Source organism: Haliotis asinina, chromosome 9, assembly GCF_037392515.1.
Source record: "Haliotis asinina isolate JCU_RB_2024 chromosome 9, JCU_Hal_asi_v2, whole genome shotgun sequence".
Classification (NCBI taxonomy): domain Eukaryota; kingdom Metazoa; phylum Mollusca; class Gastropoda; order Lepetellida; family Haliotidae; genus Haliotis; species Haliotis asinina.
Window position 1 is genome coordinate 20099365 of NC_090288.1, and position 20840 is coordinate 20120204.

Sequence of the window (20840 nt, forward strand, 5' to 3'; positions counted from 1 at the left end):
AGAAGCGAAAGTCGCACCAGGCATGTAGACATTGTTAACCAAAGGATCCTGCGCTGATGGTGTTAGCGACGCACAGGACACGCGGCATGAAACGTAGAGGTATGCAGTCTGACATGCCAGTGCACATGGGCATGTTATACATCGTCTAGAACCCGATTTCCATGGGCTTTAATATGCACTAAAGATGTTAAGGGTCTTCGAAAGGAAAGAGAAATTATAATTAGGTATTGTGGGGTCGACATACGTCGGCGGCGGAAGTCAAGCGGGGTAGAAAAGCGGCACTATATGCAGACGTTTGCAGTTATGCACAGCATTGCATATGTGCATGTTATGCATCGCCAGAAACCCCACGGAAAGACCTTTCAAATGAATCATAGATATTAAAAATCCAAAGATGGATAACGAAATTAGAACGAAAGCCTATTTCGCCGTCGAAAAGGAACTAACATGCGGCATTACATACGGACATGCCTAGCATCTTTGCTCAACGTTGCACATGCACATGCCGTACACCGCCAGAAGCGAATTGAAATGCTCTTTCTAATGAATATAAGATATTAAAAGTCGCATCAGGCATGTAGATACTGTTAACCAAAGGATCCTGCGCTGAAGGTGTTGGCGACGCACAGGACACGCGGCATGACACGTAGACGTATGCAGCTTGACATGCCAGTGCACATGGGCATGTTATACATCGTGTTGAACCCGATTTCCATGGGCTTTCATATTCACTATAAATGCTAAGGAAAGAGAAATTATAATTAGGTATTGGCGGGGTCGACATACGTCGGCGGCGGAAGTCAAACGGGATAGAAAATCGGCACTATATGCAGACGTTTGCAGCTATGCACAGAATGGCTGATGTGCATGTTATGCATCGCTAGACACCACACGGAAAGACCTTTCAAATGAATCAGAGATATTAGAAATCCAAAGATGGATAACGAAATTAGAACGAAAGCCTATTTCCGCTACCGGCACCGTCGCGATAGAACTAACATGCGGCATTACATACGGACATGCCTAGCATCTTTGCTCAACGTTGCACATGCACATGCCGTACACCGCCAGAAGCGAATTGAAATGCTCTTTCTAATGAATATAAGATATTAAAGGTCGCATCAGGCATGTAGACATTATTAACCAAAGGATCCTGCGCAGATGGTGTTGGCGACGCACAGGACACTCGGCATGACACGTAGACGTTTGCAGCCTGACATGCCAGTGCACATGGGCATTTTATACATCGTGTTGAACCCGATTTCCATGGGCTTCAATATTCACTATAAATGTTAAGGAAAGAGAAATTATAATTAGGTATTGTGGGGTCGACATACGTCGGCGGCGGAAGTCAAACGGGATAGAAAATCGGCACTATATGCAGACGTTTGCAGCTATGCACAGAATGGCTGATGTGCATGTTATGCATCACCAGACACCACACGGAAAGACCTTTCAAATGAATCAGAGATATTAGAAATCCAAAGATGGATAACGAAATTAGAACAAAAGCCTATTTCCGCTACCGGCACCGTCGCGATAGAACTAACATGCGGCATTACATACGGACATGCCTAGCATCTTTGCTCAACGTTGCACATGCACATGCCGTACACCGCCAGAAGCGAATTGAAATGCTCTTTCTAATGAATATAAGATATTAAAAGTCGCATCAGGCATGTAGACATTGTTAACCAAAGGATCCTGCGCTGATGGTGTTGGCTACGCACAGGACACGCGGCATGACACGTAGACGTATGCAGCTTGACATGCCAGTGCACATGGGCATGTTATACATCGTCTTGAACCCGATTTCCATGGGCTTTAATATGCACTATAGATGTTAAGGGTCTTCGAAAGGAAAGAGAAATTATAATTAGGTATTGTGGGGTCGACATACGTCGGCGGCGCAATTCAAGCGGGGTAGAAAAGCGGCACTATATGCAGACGTTTGCAGCTATGCACAGCATTGCAGGTATGCATGGTATGCATCGCCAGAAACCCCACGGAAAGACCTTTCAAATGAATCATAGATATTAAAAATCCAAAGATGGATAACGAAATTAGAACAAAAGCCTATTTCGCCGTCGTAACGGAACTAACATGCGGCATTACATACGGACATGCCTAGCATCTTTGCTCAACGTTGCACATGCACATGCCGTACACCGCCAGAAGCGAATTGAAATGCTCTTTCTAATGAATATAAGATATTAAAAGTCGCATCAGGCATGTAGAGACTGTTAATCAAAGGATCCTGCGCTGATGGTGTTGGCGACGCACAGGACACGCGGCATGACACGTAGACGTATGCAGCTTGACATGCCAGTGCACATGGGCATGTTATACATCGTCTTGAACCCGATTTCCATGGGCTTTCATATTCACTATAAATGTTAAGGAAAGGGAAAGTATTAGGAGGTATTGGCGGGGTCGACATACGTCGGCGGCGCAATTCAAGCGGGGTAGAAAAGCGGCACTATATGCAGACGTTTGCAGCTATGCACAGAATGGCAGATGTGCATGTTATGCATCACCAGACACCACACGGAAAGACATTTCAAATGAATCAAAGATATTAGAAATCCAAAAATGGATAACGAAATTAGAACGAAAACCTATTTCCGCTACCGGCACCGTCGCGATAGAACTAACATGCGGCATTACATACGGACATGCCTAGCATCATTGCTCAACGTCGCACATGCACATGCCGTACACCGCCAGAAGCGAAAGTCGCACCAGGCATGTAGACATTGTTAACCAAAGGATCCTGCGCTGATGGTGTTAGCGACGCACAGGACACGCGGCATGAAACGTAGAGGTATGCAGTCTGACATGCCAGTGCACATGGGCATGTTATACATCGTCTAGAACCCGATTTCCATGGGCTTTAATATGCACTAAAGATGTTAAGGGTCTTCGAAAGGAAAGAGAAATTATAATTAGGTATTGTGGGGTCGACATACGTCGGCGGCGGAAGTCAAGCGGGGTAGAAAAGCGGCACTATATGCAGACGTTTGCAGTTATGCACAGCATTGCATATGTGCATGTTATGCATCGCCAGAAACCCCACGGAAAGACCTTTCAAATGAATCATAGATATTAAAAATCCAAAGATGGATAACGAAATTAGAACGAAAGCCTATTTCGCCGTCGAAAAGGAACTAACATGCGGCATTACATACGGACATGCCTAGCATCTTTGCTCAACGTTGCACATGCACATGCCGTACACCGCCAGAAGCGAATTGAAATGCTCTTTCTAATGAATATAAGATATTAAAAGTCGCATCAGGCATGTAGATACTGTTAACCAAAGGATCCTGCGCTGAAGGTGTTGGCGACGCACAGGACACGCGGCATGACACGTAGACGTATGCAGCTTGACATGCCAGTGCACATGGGCATGTTATACATCGTGTTGAACCCGATTTCCATGGGCTTTCATATTCACTATAAATGCTAAGGAAAGAGAAATTATAATTAGGTATTGGCGGGGTCGACATACGTCGGCGGCGGAAGTCAAACGGGATAGAAAAGCGGCACTATATGCAGACGTTTGCAGCTATGCACAGAATGGCTGATGTGCATGTTATGCATCGCTAGACACCACACGGAAAGACCTTTCAAATGAATCAGAGATATTAGAAATCCAAAGATGGATAACGAAATTAGAACGAAAGCCTATTTCCGCTACCGGCACCGTCGCGATAGAACTAACATGCGGCATTACATACGGACATGCCTAGCATCTTTGCTCAACGTTGCACATGCACATGCCGTACACCGCCAGAAGCGAATTGAAATGCTCTTTCTAATGAATATAAGATATTAAAGGTCGCATCAGGCATGTAGACATTATTAACCAAAGGATCCTGCGCAGATGGTGTTGGCGACGCACAGGACACTCGGCATGACACGTAGACGTTTGCAGCCTGACATGCCAGTGCACATGGGCATTTTATACATCGTGTTGAACCCGATTTCCATGGGCTTCAATATTCACTATAAATGTTAAGGAAAGAGAAATTATAATTAGGTATTGTAGGGTCGACATACGTCGGCGGCGGAAGTCAAACGGGATAGAAAATCGGCACTATATGCAGACGTTTGCAGCTATGCACAGAATGGCTGATGTGCATGTTATGCATCACCAGACACCACACGGAAAGACCTTTCAAATGAATCAGAGATATTAGAAATCCAAAGATGGATAACGAAATTAGAACAAAAGCCTATTTCCGCTACCGGCACCGTCGCGATAGAACTAACATGCGGCATTACATACGGACATGCCTAGCATCTTTGCTCAACGTTGCACATGCACATGCCGTACACCGCCAGAAGCGAATTGAAATGCTCTTTCTAATGAATATAAGATATTAAAAGTCGCATCAGGCATGTAGACATTGTTAACCAAAGGATCCTGCGCTGATGGTGTTGGCTACGCACAGGACACGCGGCATGACACGTAGACGTATGCAGCTTGACATGCCAGTGCACATGGGCATGTTATACATCGTCTTGAACCCGATTTCCATGGGCTTTAATATGCACTATAGATGTTAAGGGTCTTCGAAAGGAAAGAGAAATTATAATTAGGTATTGTGGGGTCGACATACGTCGGCGGCGCAATTCAAGCGGGGTAGAAAAGCGGCACTATATGCAGACGTTTGCAGCTATGCACAGAATGGCAGATGTGCATGTTATGCATCACCATACACCACACGGAAAGACATTTCAAATGAATCAAAGATATTAGAAATCCAAAAATGGATAACGAAATTAGAACGAAAACCTATTTCCGCTACCGGCACCGTCGCGATAGAACTAACATGCGGCATTACATACGGACATGCCTAGCATCATTGCTCAACGTCGCACATGCACATGCCGTACACCGCCAGAAGCGAATTGAAATGCTATTTCTAATGAATATAAGATAATAAAAGTCGCACCAGGCATGTAGACATTGTTAACCAAAGGATCCTGCGCTGATGGTGTTAGCGACGCACAGGACACGCGGCATGACACGTAGAGGTATGCAGTCTGACATGCCAGTGCACATGGGCATGTTATACATCGTCTTGAACCCGATTTCCATGGGCTTTAATATGCACTAAAGATGTTAAGGAAAGAGAAATTATAATTAGGTATTGTGGGGTCGACATACGTCGGCGGCGGAAGTCAAGCGGGGTAGAAAAGCGGCACTATATGCAGACGTTTGCAGTTATGCACAGCATTGCATATGTGCATGTTATGCATCGCCAGAAACCCCACGGAAAGACCTTTCAAATGAATCATAGATATTAAAAATCCAAAGATGGATAACGAAATTAGAACGAAAGCCTATTTCGCCGTCGAAAAGGAACTAACATGCGGCATTACATACGGACATGCCTAGCATCTTTGCTCAACGTTGCACATGCACATGCCGTACACCGCCAGAAGCGAATTGAAATGCTCTTTCTAATGAATATAAGATATTAAAAGTCGCATCAGGCATGTAGATACTGTTAACCAAAGGATCCTGCGCTGATGGTGTTGGCTACGCACAGGACACGCGGCATGGCACGTAGACGTTTGCAGCTTGACATGCCAGTGTACATGGGCATGTTATACATCGTCTTGAACCCGATTTCCATGGGCTTCAATATTCACTATAAATGTTAAGGAAAGAGAAATTATAATTAGGTATTGTGGGGTCGACATACGTCGGCGGCGGAAGTCAAACGGGATAGAAAATCGGCACTATATGCAGACGTTTGCAGCTATGCACAGAATGGCTGATGTGCATGTTATGCATCGCTAGACACCACACGGAAAGACCTTTCAAATGAATCAGAGATATTAGAAATCCAAAGATGGATAACGAAATTAGAACGAAAGCCTATTTCCGCTACCGGCACCGTCGCGATAGAACTAACATGCGGCATTACATACGGACATGCCTAGCATCTTTGCTCAACGTTGCACATGCACATGCCGTACACCGCCAGAAGCGAATTGAAATGCTATTTCTAATGAATATAAGATATTAAAGGTCGCATCAGGCATGTAGACATTGTTAACCAAAGGATCCTGCGCTGATGGTGTTGGCTACGCACAGGACACGCGGCATGACACGTAGACGTATGCAGCTTGACATGCCAGTGCACATGGGCATGTTATACATCGTCTTGAACCCGATTTCCATGGGCTTTAATATGCACTAAAGATGTTAAGGGTCTTCGAAAGGAAAGAGAAATTATAATTAGGTATTGTGGGGTCGACATACGTCGGCGGCGCAATTCAAGCGGGGTAGAAAAGCGGCACTATATGCAGACGTTTGCAGCTATGCACAGCATTGCAGGTATGCATGGTATGCATCGCCAGAAACCCCACGGAAAGACATTTCAAATGAATCATAGATATTAGAAATCCAAAGATGGATAACGAAATTAGAACGAAAGCCTATTTCGCCGTCGTAACGGAACTAACATGCGGCATTACATACGGACATGCCTAGCATCTTTGCTCAACGTTGCACATGCACATGCCGTACACCGCCAGAAGCGAATTGAAATGCTCTTTCTAATGCATATAAGATATTAAAAGTCGCATCAGGCATGTAGATACTGTTAACCAAAGGATCCTGCGCTGATGGTGTTGGCGACGCACAGGACACGCGGCATGACACGTAGACGTATGCAGCTTGACATGCCAGTGTACATGGGCATGTTATACATCGTCTTGAACCCGATTTCCATGGGCTTTAATATGCACTAAAGATGTTAAGGGTCTTCGAAAGGAAAGAGAAATTATAATTAGGTATTGTGGGGTCGACATACGTCGGCGGCGGAAGTCAAACGGGGTAGAAAAGCGGCACTATATGCAGACGTTTGCAGCTATGCACAGCATTGCAGGTATGCATGGTATGCATCGCCAGAAACCCCACGGAAAGACCTTTCAAATGAATCATAGATATTAAAAATCCAAAGATGGATAACGAAATTAGAACAAAAGCCTATTTCGCCGTCGTAACGGAACTAACATGCGGCATTACATACGGACATGCCTAGCATCTTTGCTCAACGTTGCACATGCACATGCCGTACACCGCCAGAAGCGAATTGAAATGCTCTTTCTATTGAATATAAGATATTAAAAGTCGCATCAGGCATGTAGAGACTGTTAACCAAAGGATCCTGCGCTGATGGTGTTGGCGACGCACAGGACACGCGGCATGGCACGTAGACGTTTGCAGCTTGACATGCCAGTGTACATGGGCATGTTATACATCGTCTTGAACCCGATTTCCATGGGCTTTCATATTCACTATAAATGTTAAGGAAAGAGAAATTATAATTAGGTATTGGCGGGGTCGACATACGTCGGCGGCGGAAGTCAAACGGGGTAGAAAAGCGGCACTATATGCAGACGTTTGCAGCTATGCACAGCATTGCAGGTATGCATGGTATGCATCGCCAGAAACCCCACGGAAAGACCTTTCAAATGAATCATAGATATTAAAAATCCAAAGATGGATAACGAAATTAGAACAAAAGCCTATTTCGCCGTCGTAACGGAACTAACATGCGGCATTACATACGGACATGCCTAGCATCTTTGCTCAACGTTGCACATGCACATGCCGTACACCGCCAGAAGCGAATTGAAATGCTCTTTCTAATGAATATAAGATATTAAAAGTCGCATCAGGCATGTAGAGACTGTTAATCAAAGGATCCTGCGCTGATGGTGTTGGCGACGCACAGGACACGCGGCATGACACGTAGACGTATGCAGCTTGACATGCCAGTGCACATGGGCATGCTATACATCGTCTTGAACCCGATTTCCATGGGCTTTCATATTCACTATAAATGTTAAGGAAAGGGAAAGTATTAGGAGGTATTGGCGGGGTCGACATACGTCGGCGGCGCAATTCAAGCGGGGTAGAAAAGCGGCACTATATGCAGACGTTTGCAGCTATGCACAGAATGGCAGATGTGCATGTTATGCATCACCAGACACCACACGGAAAGACATTTCAAATGAATCAAAGATATTAGAAATCCAAAAATGGATAACGAAATTAGAACGAAAACCTATTTCCGCTACCGGCACCGTCGCGATAGAACTAACATGCGGCATTACATACGGACATGCCTAGCATCATTGCTCAACGTCGCACATGCACATGCCGTACACCGCCAGAAGCGAATTGAAATGCTCTTTCTAATGAATATAAGATAATAAAAGTCGCACCAGGCATGTAGACATTGTTAACCAAAGGATCCTGCGCTGATGGTGTTAGCGACGCACAGGACACGCGGCATGACACGTAGAGGTATGCAGTCTGACATGCCAGTGCACATGGGCATGTTATACATCGTCTTGAACCCGATTTCCATGGGCTTTAATATGCACTAAAGATGTTAAGGGTCTTCGAAAGGAAAGAGAAATTATAATTAGGTATTGTGGGGTCGACATACGTCGGCGGCGGAAGTCAAGCGGGGTAGAAAAGCGGCACTATATGCAGACGTTTGCAGTTATGCACAGCATTGCATATGTGCATGTTATGCATCGCCAGAAACCCCACGGAAAGACCTTTCAAATGAATCATAGATATTAAAAATCCAAAGATGGATAACGAAATTAGAACAAAAGCCTATTTCGCCGTCGTAACGGAACTAACATGCGGCATTACATACGGACATGCCTAGCATCTTTGCTCAACGTTGCACATGCACATGCCGTACACCGCCAGAAGCGAATTGAAATGCTCTTTCTATTGAATATAAGATATTAAAAGTCGCATCAGGCATGTAGAGACTGTTAACCAAAGGATCCTGCGCTGATGGTGTTGGCGACGCACAGGACACGCGGCATGGCACGTAGACGTTTGCAGCTTGACATGCCAGTGTACATGGGCATGTTATACATCGTCTTGAACCCGATTTCCATGGGCTTTCATATTCACTATAAATGTTAAGGAAAGAGAAATTATAATTAGGTATTGGCGGGGTCGACATACGTCGGCGGCGGAAGTCAAACGGGGTAGAAAAGCGGCACTATATGCAGACGTTTGCAGCTATGCACAGCATTGCAGGTATGCATGGTATGCATCGCCAGAAACCCCACGGAAAGACCTTTCAAATGAATCATAGATATTAAAAATCCAAAGATGGATAACGAAATTAGAACAAAAGCCTATTTCGCCGTCGTAACGGAACTAACATGCGGCATTACATACGGACATGCCTAGCATCTTTGCTCAACGTTGCACATGCACATGCCGTACACCGCCAGAAGCGAATTGAAATGCTCTTTCTAATGAATATAAGATATTAAAAGTCGCATCAGGCATGTAGAGACTGTTAATCAAAGGATCCTGCGCTGATGGTGTTGGCGACGCACAGGACACGCGGCATGACACGTAGACGTATGCAGCTTGACATGCCAGTGCACATGGGCATGTTATACATCGTCTTGAACCCGATTTCCATGGGCTTTCATATTCACTATAAATGTTAAGGAAAGGGAAAGTATTAGGAGGTATTGGCGGGGTCGACATACGTCGGCGGCGCAATTCAAGCGGGGTAGAAAAGCGGCACTATATGCAGACGTTTGCAGCTATGCACAGAATGGCAGATGTGCATGTTATGCATCACCAGACACCACACGGAAAGACATTTCAAATGAATCAAAGATATTAGAAATCCAAAAATGGATAACGAAATTAGAACGAAAACCTATTTCCGCTACCGGCACCGTCGCGATAGAACTAACATGCGGCATTACATACGGACATGCCTAGCATCATTGCTCAACGTCGCACATGCACATGCCGTACACCGCCAGAAGCGAATTGAAATGCTCTTTCTAATGAATATAAGATAATAAAAGTCGCACCAGGCATGTAGACATTGTTAACCAAAGGATCCTGCGCTGATGGTGTTAGCGACGCACAGGACACGCGGCATGACACGTAGAGGTATGCAGTCTGACATGCCAGTGCACATGGGCATGTTATACATCGTCTTGAACCCGATTTCCATGGGCTTTAATATGCACTAAAGATGTTAAGGGTCTTCGAAAGGAAAGAGAAATTATAATTAGGTATTGTGGGGTCGACATACGTCGGCGGCGGAAGTCAAGCGGGGTAGAAAAGCGGCACTATATGCAGACGTTTGCAGTTATGCACAGCATTGCATATGTGCATGTTATGCATCGCCAGAAACCCCACGGAAAGACCTTTCAAATGAATCATAGATATTAAAAATCCAAAGATGGATAACGAAATTAGAACGAAAGCCTATTTCGCCGTCGAAAAGGAACTAACATGCGGCATTACATACGGACATGCCTAGCATCTTTGCTCAACGTTGCACATGCACATGCCGTACACCGCCAGAAGCGAATTGAAATGCTCTTTCTAATGAATATAAGATATTAAAAGTCGCATCAGGCATGTAGATACTGTTAACCAAAGGATCCTGCGCTGATGGTGTTGGCTACGCACAGGACACGCGGCATGGCACGTAGACGTTTGCAGCTTGACATGCCAGTGTACATGGGCATGTTATACATCGTCTTGAACCCGATTTCCATGGGCTTTCATATTCACTATAAATGTTAAGGAAAGAGAAATTATAATTAGGTATTGGCGGGGTCGACATACGTCGGCGGCGGAAGTCAAACGGGGTAGAAAAGCGGCACTATATGCAGACGTTTGCAGCTATGCACAGAATGGCTGATGTGCATGTTATGCATCGCCAGACACCCCACGGAAAGACCTTTCAAATGAATCAAAGACATTAGAAATCCAAAGATGGATAACGAAATTAGAACGAAAGCTATTTCCGCTACCCGGCACCGTCGCGATAGAACTAACATGCGGCATTACATACGGACATGCCTAGCATCTTTGCTCAACGTCGCACATGCACATGCCGTACACCGCCAGAAGCGAATTGAAATGCTCTTTCTAATGAATATAAGATATTAAAGGTCGCATCAGGCATGTAGACATTATTAACCAAAGGATCCTGCGCAGATGGTGTTGGCTACGCACAGGACACGCGGCATGACACGTAGACGTTTGCAGCCTGACATGCCAGTGCACATGGGCATTTTATGCATCGTGTTGAACCCGATTTCCATGGGCTTTAATATTCACTATAAATGTTAAGGAAAGAGAAATTATAATTAGGTATTTTCGGGGTCGACATACATCGGCGGCGGAAGTCAAACGGGATAGAAAATCGGCACTATATGCAGACGTTTGCAGCTATGCACAGAATGGCTGATGTGCATGTTATGCATCGCTAGACACCACACGGAAAGACCTTTCAAATGAATCAGAGATATTAGAAATCCAAAGATGGATAACGAAATTAGAACGAAAGCCTATTTCCGCTACCGGCACCGTCGCGATAGAACTAACATGCGGCATTACATACGGACATGCCTAGCATCTTTGCTCAACGTCGCACATGCACATGCCGTACACCGCCAGAAGCGAATTGAAATGCTCTTTCTAATGAATATAAGATAATAAAAGTCGCACCAGGCATGTAGACATTATTAACCAAAGGATCCTGCGCTGATGGTGTTAGCGACGCACAGGACACGCGGCATGACACGTAGAGGTATGCAGTCTGACATGCCAGTGCACATGGGCATTTTATGCATCGTGTTGAACCCGATTTCCATGGGCTTTAATATTCACTATAAATGTTAAGGAAAGAGAAATTATAATTAGGTGTTGGCGGGGTCGACATACGTCGGCGGCGGAAGTCAAACGGGGTAGAAAAGCGGCACTATATGCAGACGTTTGCAGCTATGCACAGCATTGCAGGTATGCATGGTATGCATCGCCAGAAACCCCACGGAAAGACCTTTCAAATGAATCATAGATATTAAAAATCCAAAGATGGATAACGAAATTAGAACGAAAGCCTATTTCGCCGTCGAAAAGGAACTAACATGCGGCATTACATACGGACATGCCTAGCATCTTTGCTCAACGTTGCACATGCACATGCCGTACACCGCCAGAAGCGAATTGAAATGCTCTTTCTAATGAATATAAGATATTAAAAGTCGCATCAGGCATGTAGATACTGTTAACCAAAGGATCCTGCGCTGATGGTGTTGGCTACGCACAGGACACGCGGCATGGCACGTAGACGTTTGCAGCTTGACATGCCAGTGTACATGGGCATGTTATACATCGTCTTGAACCCGATTTCCATGGGCTTTCATATTCACTATAAATGTTAAGGAAAGAGAAATTATAATTAGGTATTGGCGGGGTCGACATACGTCGGCGGCGGAAGTCAAACGGGGTAGAAAAGCGGCACTATATGCAGACGTTTGCAGCTATGCACAGAATGGCTGATGTGCATGTTATGCATCGCCAGACACCCCACGGAAAGACCTTTCAAATGAATCAAAGACATTAGAAATCCAAAGATGGATAACGAAATTAGAACGAAAGCTATTTCCGCTACCCGGCACCGTCGCGATAGAACTAACATGCGGCATTACATACGGACATGCCTAGCATCTTTGCTCAACGTCGCACATGCACATGCCGTACACCGCCAGAAGCGAATTGAAATGCTCTTTCTAATGAATATAAGATATTAAAGGTCGCATCAGGCATGTAGACATTATTAACCAAAGGATCCTGCGCAGATGGTGTTGGCTACGCACAGGACACGCGGCATGACACGCAGACGTTTGCAGCCTGACATGCCAGTGCACATGGGCATTTTATGCATCGTCTTGAACCCGATTTCCATGGGCTTTAATATGCACTAAAGATGTTAAGGGTCTTCGAAAGGAAAGAGAAATTATAATTAGGTATTGTGGGGTCGACATACGTCGGCGGCGGAAGTCAAGCGGGGTAGAAAAGCGGCACTATATGCAGACGTTTGCAGTTATGCACAGCATTGCATATGTGCATGTTATGCATCGCCAGAAACCCCACGGAAAGACCTTTCAAATGAATCATAGATATTAAAAATCCAAAGATGGATAACGAAATTAGAACAAAAGCCTATTTCGCCGTCGAAAAGGAACTAACATGCGGCATTACATACGGACATGCCTAGCATCTTTGCTCAACGTTGCACATGCACATGCCGTACACCGCCAGAAGCGAATTGAAATGCTCTTTCTAATGAATATAAGATATTAAAAGTCGCATCAGGCATGTAGATACTGTTAACCAAAGGATCCTGCGCTGATGGTGTTGGCTACGCACAGGACACGCGGCATGGCACGTAGACGTTTGCAGCTTGACATGCCAGTGTACATGGGCATGTTATACATCGTCTTGAACCCGATTTCCATGGGCTTTCATATTCACTATAAATGTTAAGGAAAGAGAAATTATAATTAGGTATTGGCGGGGTCGACATACGTCGGCGGCGGAAGTCAAACGGGGTAGAAAAGCGGCACTATATGCAGACGTTTGCAGCTATGCACAGAATGGCTGATGTGCATGTTATGCATCGCCAGACACCCCACGGAAAGACCTTTCAAATGAATCAAAGATATTAGAAATCCAAAGATGGATAACGAAACTAGAACGAAAGCCTATTTCCGCTACCCGGCACCGTCGCGATAGAACTAACATGCGGCATTACATACGGACATGCCTAGCATCTTTGCTCAACGTCGCACATGCACATGCCGTACACCGCCAGAAGCGAAATGAAATGCTCTTTCTAATGAATATAAGATATTAAAGGTCGCATCAGGCATGTAGACATTATTAACCAAAGGATCCTGCGCAGATGGTGTTGGCTACGCACAGGACACGCGGCATGACACGTAGACGTTTGCAGCCTGACATGCCAGTGCACATGGGCATTTTATGCATCGTGTTGAACCCGATTTCCATGGGCTTTAATATTCACTATAAATGTTAAGGAAAGAGAAATTATAATTAGGTATTGGCGGGGTCGACATACGTCGGCGGCGGAAGTCAAACGGGGTAGAAAAGCGGCACTATATGCAGACGTTTGCAGCTATGCACAGCATTGCAGGTATGCATGGTATGCATCGCCAGAAACCCCACGGAAAGACCTTTCAAATGAATCATAGATATTAAAAATCCAAAGATGGATAACGAAATTAGAACAAAAGCCTATTTCGCCGTCGTAACGGAACTAACATGCGGCATTACATACGGACATGCCTAGCATCTTTGCTCAACGTTGCACATGCACATGCCGTACACCGCCAGAAGCGAATTGAAATGCTCTTTCTAATGAATATAAGATATTAAAAGTCGCATCAGGCATGTAGAGACTGTTAACCAAAGGATCCTGCGCTGATGGTGTTGGCGACGCACAGGACACGCGGCATGACACGTAGACGTTTGCAGCTTGACATGCCAGTGTACATGGGCATGTTATACATCGTCTTGAACCCGATTTCCATGGGCTTTCATATTCACTATAAATGTTAAGGAAAGAGAAATTATAATTAGGTATTGGCGGGGTCGACATACGTCGGCGGCGGAAGTCAAACGGGGTAGAAAAGCGGCACTATATGCAGACGTTTGCAGCTATGCACAGCATTGCAGGTATGCATGGTATGCATCGCCAGAAACCCCACGGAAAGACCTTTCAAATGAATCATAGATATTAAAAATCCAAAGATGGATAACGAAATTAGAACAAAAGCCTATTTCGCCGTCGTAACGGAACTAACATGCGGCATTACATACGGACATGCCTAGCATCTTTGCTCAACGTTGCACATGCACATGCCGTACACCGCCAGAAGCGAATTGAAATGCTCTTTCTAATGAATATAAGATATTAAAAGTCGCATCAGGCATGTAGAGACTGTTAATCAAAGGATCCTGCGCTGATGGTGTTGGCGACGCACAGGACACGCGGCATGACACGTAGACGTATGCAGCTTGACATGCCAGTGCACATGGGCATGTTATACATCGTCTTGAACCCGATTTCCATGGGCTTTCATATTCACTATAAATGTTAAGGAAAGGGAAAGTATTAGGAGGTATTGGCGGGGTCGACATACGTCGGCGGCGCAATTCAAGCGGGGTAGAAAAGCGGCACTATATGCAGACGTTTGCAGCTATGCACAGAATGGCAGATGTGCATGTTATGCATCACCAGACACCACACGGAAAGACATTTCAAATGAATCAAAGATATTAGAAATCCAAAAATGGATAACGAAATTAGAACGAAAACCTATTTCCGCTACCGGCACCGTCGCGATAGAACTAACATGCGGCATTACATACGGACATGCCTAGCATCTTTGCTCAACGTCGCACATGCACATGCCGTACACCGCCAGAAGCGAATTGAAATGCTCTTTCTAATGAATATAAGATAATAAAAGTCGCACCAGGCATGTAGACATTGTTAACCAAAGGATCCTGCGCTGATGGTGTTAGCGACGCACAGGACACGCGGCATGACACGTAGAGGTATGCAGTCTGACATGCCAGTGCACATGGGCATGTTATACATCGTCTTGAACCCGATTTCCATGGGCTTTAATATGCACTAAAGATGTTAAGGGTCTTCGAAAGGAAAGAGAAATTATAATTAGGTATTGTGGGGTCGACATACGTCGGCGGCGGAAGTCAAGCGGGGTAGAAAAGCGGCACTATATGCAGACGTTTGCAGTTATGCACAGCATTGCATATGTGCATGTTATGCATCGCCAGAAACCCCACGGAAAGACCTTTCAAATGAATCATAGATATTAAAAATCCAAAGATGGATAACGAAATTAGAACGAAAGCCTATTTCGCCGTCGAAAAGGAACTAACATGCGGCATTACATACGGACATGCCTAGCATCTTTGCTCAACGTTGCACATGCACATGCCGTACACCGCCAGAAGCGAATTGAAATGCTCTTTCTAATGAATATAAGATATTAAAAGTCGCATCAGGCATGTAGATACTGTTAACCAAAGGATCCTGCGCTGATGGTGTTGGCTACGCACAGGACACGCGGCATGGCACGTAGACGTTTGCAGCTTGACATGCCAGTGTACATGGGCATGTTATACATCGTCTTGAACCCGATTTCCATGGGCTTTCATATTCACTATAAATGTTAAGGAAAGAGAAATTATAATTAGGTATTGGTGGGGTCGACATACGTCGGCGGCGGAAGTCAAACGGGGTAGAAAAGCGGCACTATATGCAGACGTTTGCAGCTATGGACAGAATGGCTGATGTGCATGTTATGCATCGCCAGACACCCCACGGAAAGACCTTTCAAATGAATCAAAGACATTAGAAATCCAAAGATGGATAACGAAATTAGAACGAAAGCTATTTCCGCTACCCGGCACCGTCGCGATAGAACTAACATGCGGCATTACATACGGACATGCCTAGCATCTTTGCTCAACGTCGCACATGCACATGCCGTACACCGCCAGAAGCGAATTGAAATGCTCTTTCTAATGAATATAAGATATTAAAGGTCGCATCAGGCATGTAGACATTATTAACCAAAGGATCCTGCGCAGATGGTGTTGGCTACGCACAGGACACGCGGCATGACACGTAGACGTTTGCAGCCTGACATGCCAGTGCACATGGGCATTTTATGCATCGTGTTGAACCCGATTTCCATGGGCTTTAATATTCACTATAAATGTTAAGGAAAGAGAAATTATAATTAGGTATTTTCGGGGTCGACATACATCGGCGGCGGAAGTCAAACGGGATAGAAAATCGGCACTATATGCAGACGTTTGCAGCTATGCACAGAATGGCTGATGTGCATGTTATGCATCGCTAGACACCACACGGAAAGACCTTTCAAATGAATCAGAGATATTAGAAATCCAAAGATGGATAACGAAATTAGAACGAAAGCCTATTTCCGCTACCGGCACCGTCGCGATAGAACTAACATGCGGCATTACATACGGACATGCCTAGCATCTTTGCTCAACGTTGCACATGCACATGCCGTACACCGCCAGAAGCGAATTGAAATGCTCTTTCTAATGAATATAAGATATTAAAAGTCGCATCAGGCATGTAGACATTGTTAACCAAAGGATCCTGCGCTGATGGTGTTGGCTACGCACAGGACACGCGGCATGACACGTAGACGTATGCAGCTTGACATGCCAGTGCACATGGGCATGTTATACATCGTCTTGAACCCGATTTCCATGGGCTTTAATATGCACTATAGATGTTAAGGGTCTTCGAAAGGAAAGAGAAATTATAATTAGGTATTGTGGGGTCGACATACGTCGGCGGCGCAATTCAAGCGGGGTAGAAAAGCGGCACTATATGCAGACGTTTGCAGTTATGCACAGCATTGCAGGTATGCATGGTATGCATCGCCAGAAACCCCACGGAAAGACCTTTCAAATGAATCATAGATATTAAAAATCCAAAGATGGATAACGAAATTAGAACGAAAGCCTATTTCGCCGTCGTAACGGAACTAACATGCGGCATTACATACGGACATGCCTAGCATCTTTGCTCAACGTTGCACATGCACATGCCGTACACCGCCAGAAGCGAATTGAAATGCTCTTTCTAATGCATATAAGATATTAAAAGTCGCATCAGGCATGTAGATACTGTTAACCAAAGGATCCTGCGCTGATGGTGTTGGCGACGCACAGGACACGCGGCATGACACGTAGACGTTTGCAGCTTGACATGCCAGTGTACATGGGCATTTTATACATCGTCTTGAACCCGATTTCCATGGGCTTTCATATTCACTATAAATGTTAAGGAAAGAGAAAGTATAAGGAGGTATTGGCGGGGTCGACATACGTCGGCGGCGCAATTCAAGCGGGGTAGAAAAGCGGCACTATATGCAGACGTTTGCAGCTATGCACAGAATGGCAGATGTGCATGTTATGCATCACCAGACACCACACGGAAAGACATTTCAAATGAATCAAAGATATTAGAAATCCAAAAATGGATAACGAAATTAGAACGAAAACCTATTTCCGCTACCGGCACCGTCGCTATAGAACTAACATGCGGCATTACATACGGACATGCCTAGCATCTTTGCTCAACGTCGCACATGCACATGCCGTACACCGCCAGAAGCGAATTGAAATGCTCTTTCTAATGAATATAAGATAATAAAAGTCGCACCAGGCATGTAGACATTATTAACCAAAGGATCCTGCGCTGATGGTGTTAGCGACGCACAGGACACGCGGCATGACACGTAGAGGTATGCAGTCTGACATGCCAGTGCACATGGGCATGTTATACATCGTCTTGAACCCGATTTCCATGGGCTTTAATATGCACTAAAGATGTTAAGGGTCTTCGAAAGGAAAGAGAAATTATAATTAGGTATTGTGGGGTCGACATACGTCGGCGGCGGAAGTCAAGCGGGGTAGAAAAGCGGCACTATATGCAGACGTTTGCAGTTATGCACAGCATTGCATATGTGCATGTTATGCATCGCCAGAAACCCCACGGAAAGACCTTTCAAATGAATCATAGATATTAAAAATCCAAAGATGGATAACGAAATTAGAACGAAAGCCTATTTCGCCGTCGTAACGGAACTAACATGCGGCATTACATACGGACATGCCTAGCATCTTTGCTCAACGTTGCACATGCACATGCCGTACACCGCCAGAAGCGAATTGAAATGCTCTTTCTAATGCATATAAGATATTAAAAGTCGCATCAGGCATGTAGATACTGTTAACCAAAGGATCCTGCGCTGATGGTGTTGGCGACGCACAGGACACGCGGCATGACACGTAGACGTTTGCAGCTTGACATGCCAGTGTACATGGGCATTTTATACATCGTCTTGAACCCGATTTCCATGGGCTTTCATATTCACTATAAATGTTAAGGAAAGAGGAAGTATAAGGAGGTATTGGCGGGGTCGACATACGTCGGCGGCGCAATTCAAGCGGGGTAGAAAAGCGGCACTATATGCAGACGTTTGCAGCTATGCACAGAATGGCAGATGTGCATGTTATGCATCACCAGACACCACACGGAAAGACATTTCAAATGAATCAAAGATATTAGAAATCCAAAAATGGATAACGAAATTAGAACGAAAACCTATTTCCGCTACCGGCACCGTCGCGATAGAACTAACATGCGGCATTACATACGGACATGCCTAGCATCTTTGCTCAACGTCGCACATGCACATGCCGTACACCGCCAGAAGCGAATTGAAATGCTCTTTCTAATGAATATAAGATAATAAAAGTCGCACCAGGCATGTAGACATTATTAACCAAAGGATCCTGCGCTGATGGTGTTAGCGACGCACAGGACACGCGGCATGACACGTAGAGGTATGCAGTCTGACATGCCAGTGCACATGGGCATGTTATACATCGTCTTGAACCCGATTTCCATGGGCTTTAATATGCACTAAAGATGTTAAGGGTCTTCGAAAGGAAAGAGAAATTATAATTAGGTATTGTGGGGTCGACATACGTCGGCGGCGGAAGTCAAGCGGGGTAGAAAAGCGGCACTATATGCAGACGTTTGCAGTTATGCACAGCATTGCATATGTGCATGTTATGCATCGCCAGAAACCCCACGGAAAGACCTTTCAAATGAATCATAGATATTAAAAATCCAAAGATGGATAACGAAATTAGAACGAAAGCCTATTTCGCCGTCGAAAAGGAACTAACATGCGGCATTACATACGGACATGCCTAGCATCTTTGCTCAACGTTGCACATGCACATGCCGTACACCGCCAGAAGCGAATTGAAATGCTCTTTCTAATGAATATAAGATATTAAAAGTCGCATCAGGCATGTAGATACTGTTAACCAAAGGATCCTGCGCTGATGGTGTTGGCTACGCACAGGACACGCGGCATGGCACGTAGACGTTTGCAGCTTGACATGCCAGTGTACATGGGCATGTTATACATCGTCTTGAACCCGATTTCCATGGGCTTTCATATTCACTATAAATGTTAAGGAAAGAGAAATTATAATTAGGTATTGGCGGGGTCGACATACGTCGGCGGCGGAAGTCAAACGGGGTAGAAAAGCGGCACTATATGCAGACGTTTGCAGCTATGCACAGCATTGCAGGTATGCATGGTATGCATCGCCAGAAACCCCACGGAAAGACCTTTCAAATGAATCATAGATATTAAAAATCCAAAGATGGATAACGAAATTAGAACGAAAGCCTATTTCGCCGTCGAAAAGGAACTAACATGCGGCATTACATACGGACATGCCTAGCATCTTTGCTCAACGTTGCACATGCACATGCCGTACACCGCCAGAAGCGAATTGAAATGCTCTTTCTAATGAATATAAGATATTAAAAGTCGCATCAGGCATGTAGATACTGTTAACCAAAGGATCCTGCGCTGATGGTGTTGGCTACGCACAGGACACGCGGCATGGCACGTAGACGTTTGCAGCTTGACATGCCAGTGTACATGGGCATGTTATACATCGTCTTGAACCCGATTTCCATGGGCTTTCATATTCACTATAAATGTTAAGGAAAGAGAAATTATAATTAGGTATTGGCGGGGTCGACATACGTCGGCGGCGGAAGTCAAACGGGGTAGAAAAGCGGCACTATATGCAGACGTTTGCAGCTATGGACAGAATGGCTGATGTGCATGTTATGCATCGCCAGACACCCCACGGAAAGACCTTTCAAATGAATCAAAGACATTAGAAATCCAAAGATGGATAACGAAATTAGAACGAAAGCTATTTCCGCTACCCGGCACCGTCGCGATAGAACTAACATGCGGCATTACATACGGACATGCCTAGCATCTTTGCTCAACGTCGCACATGCACA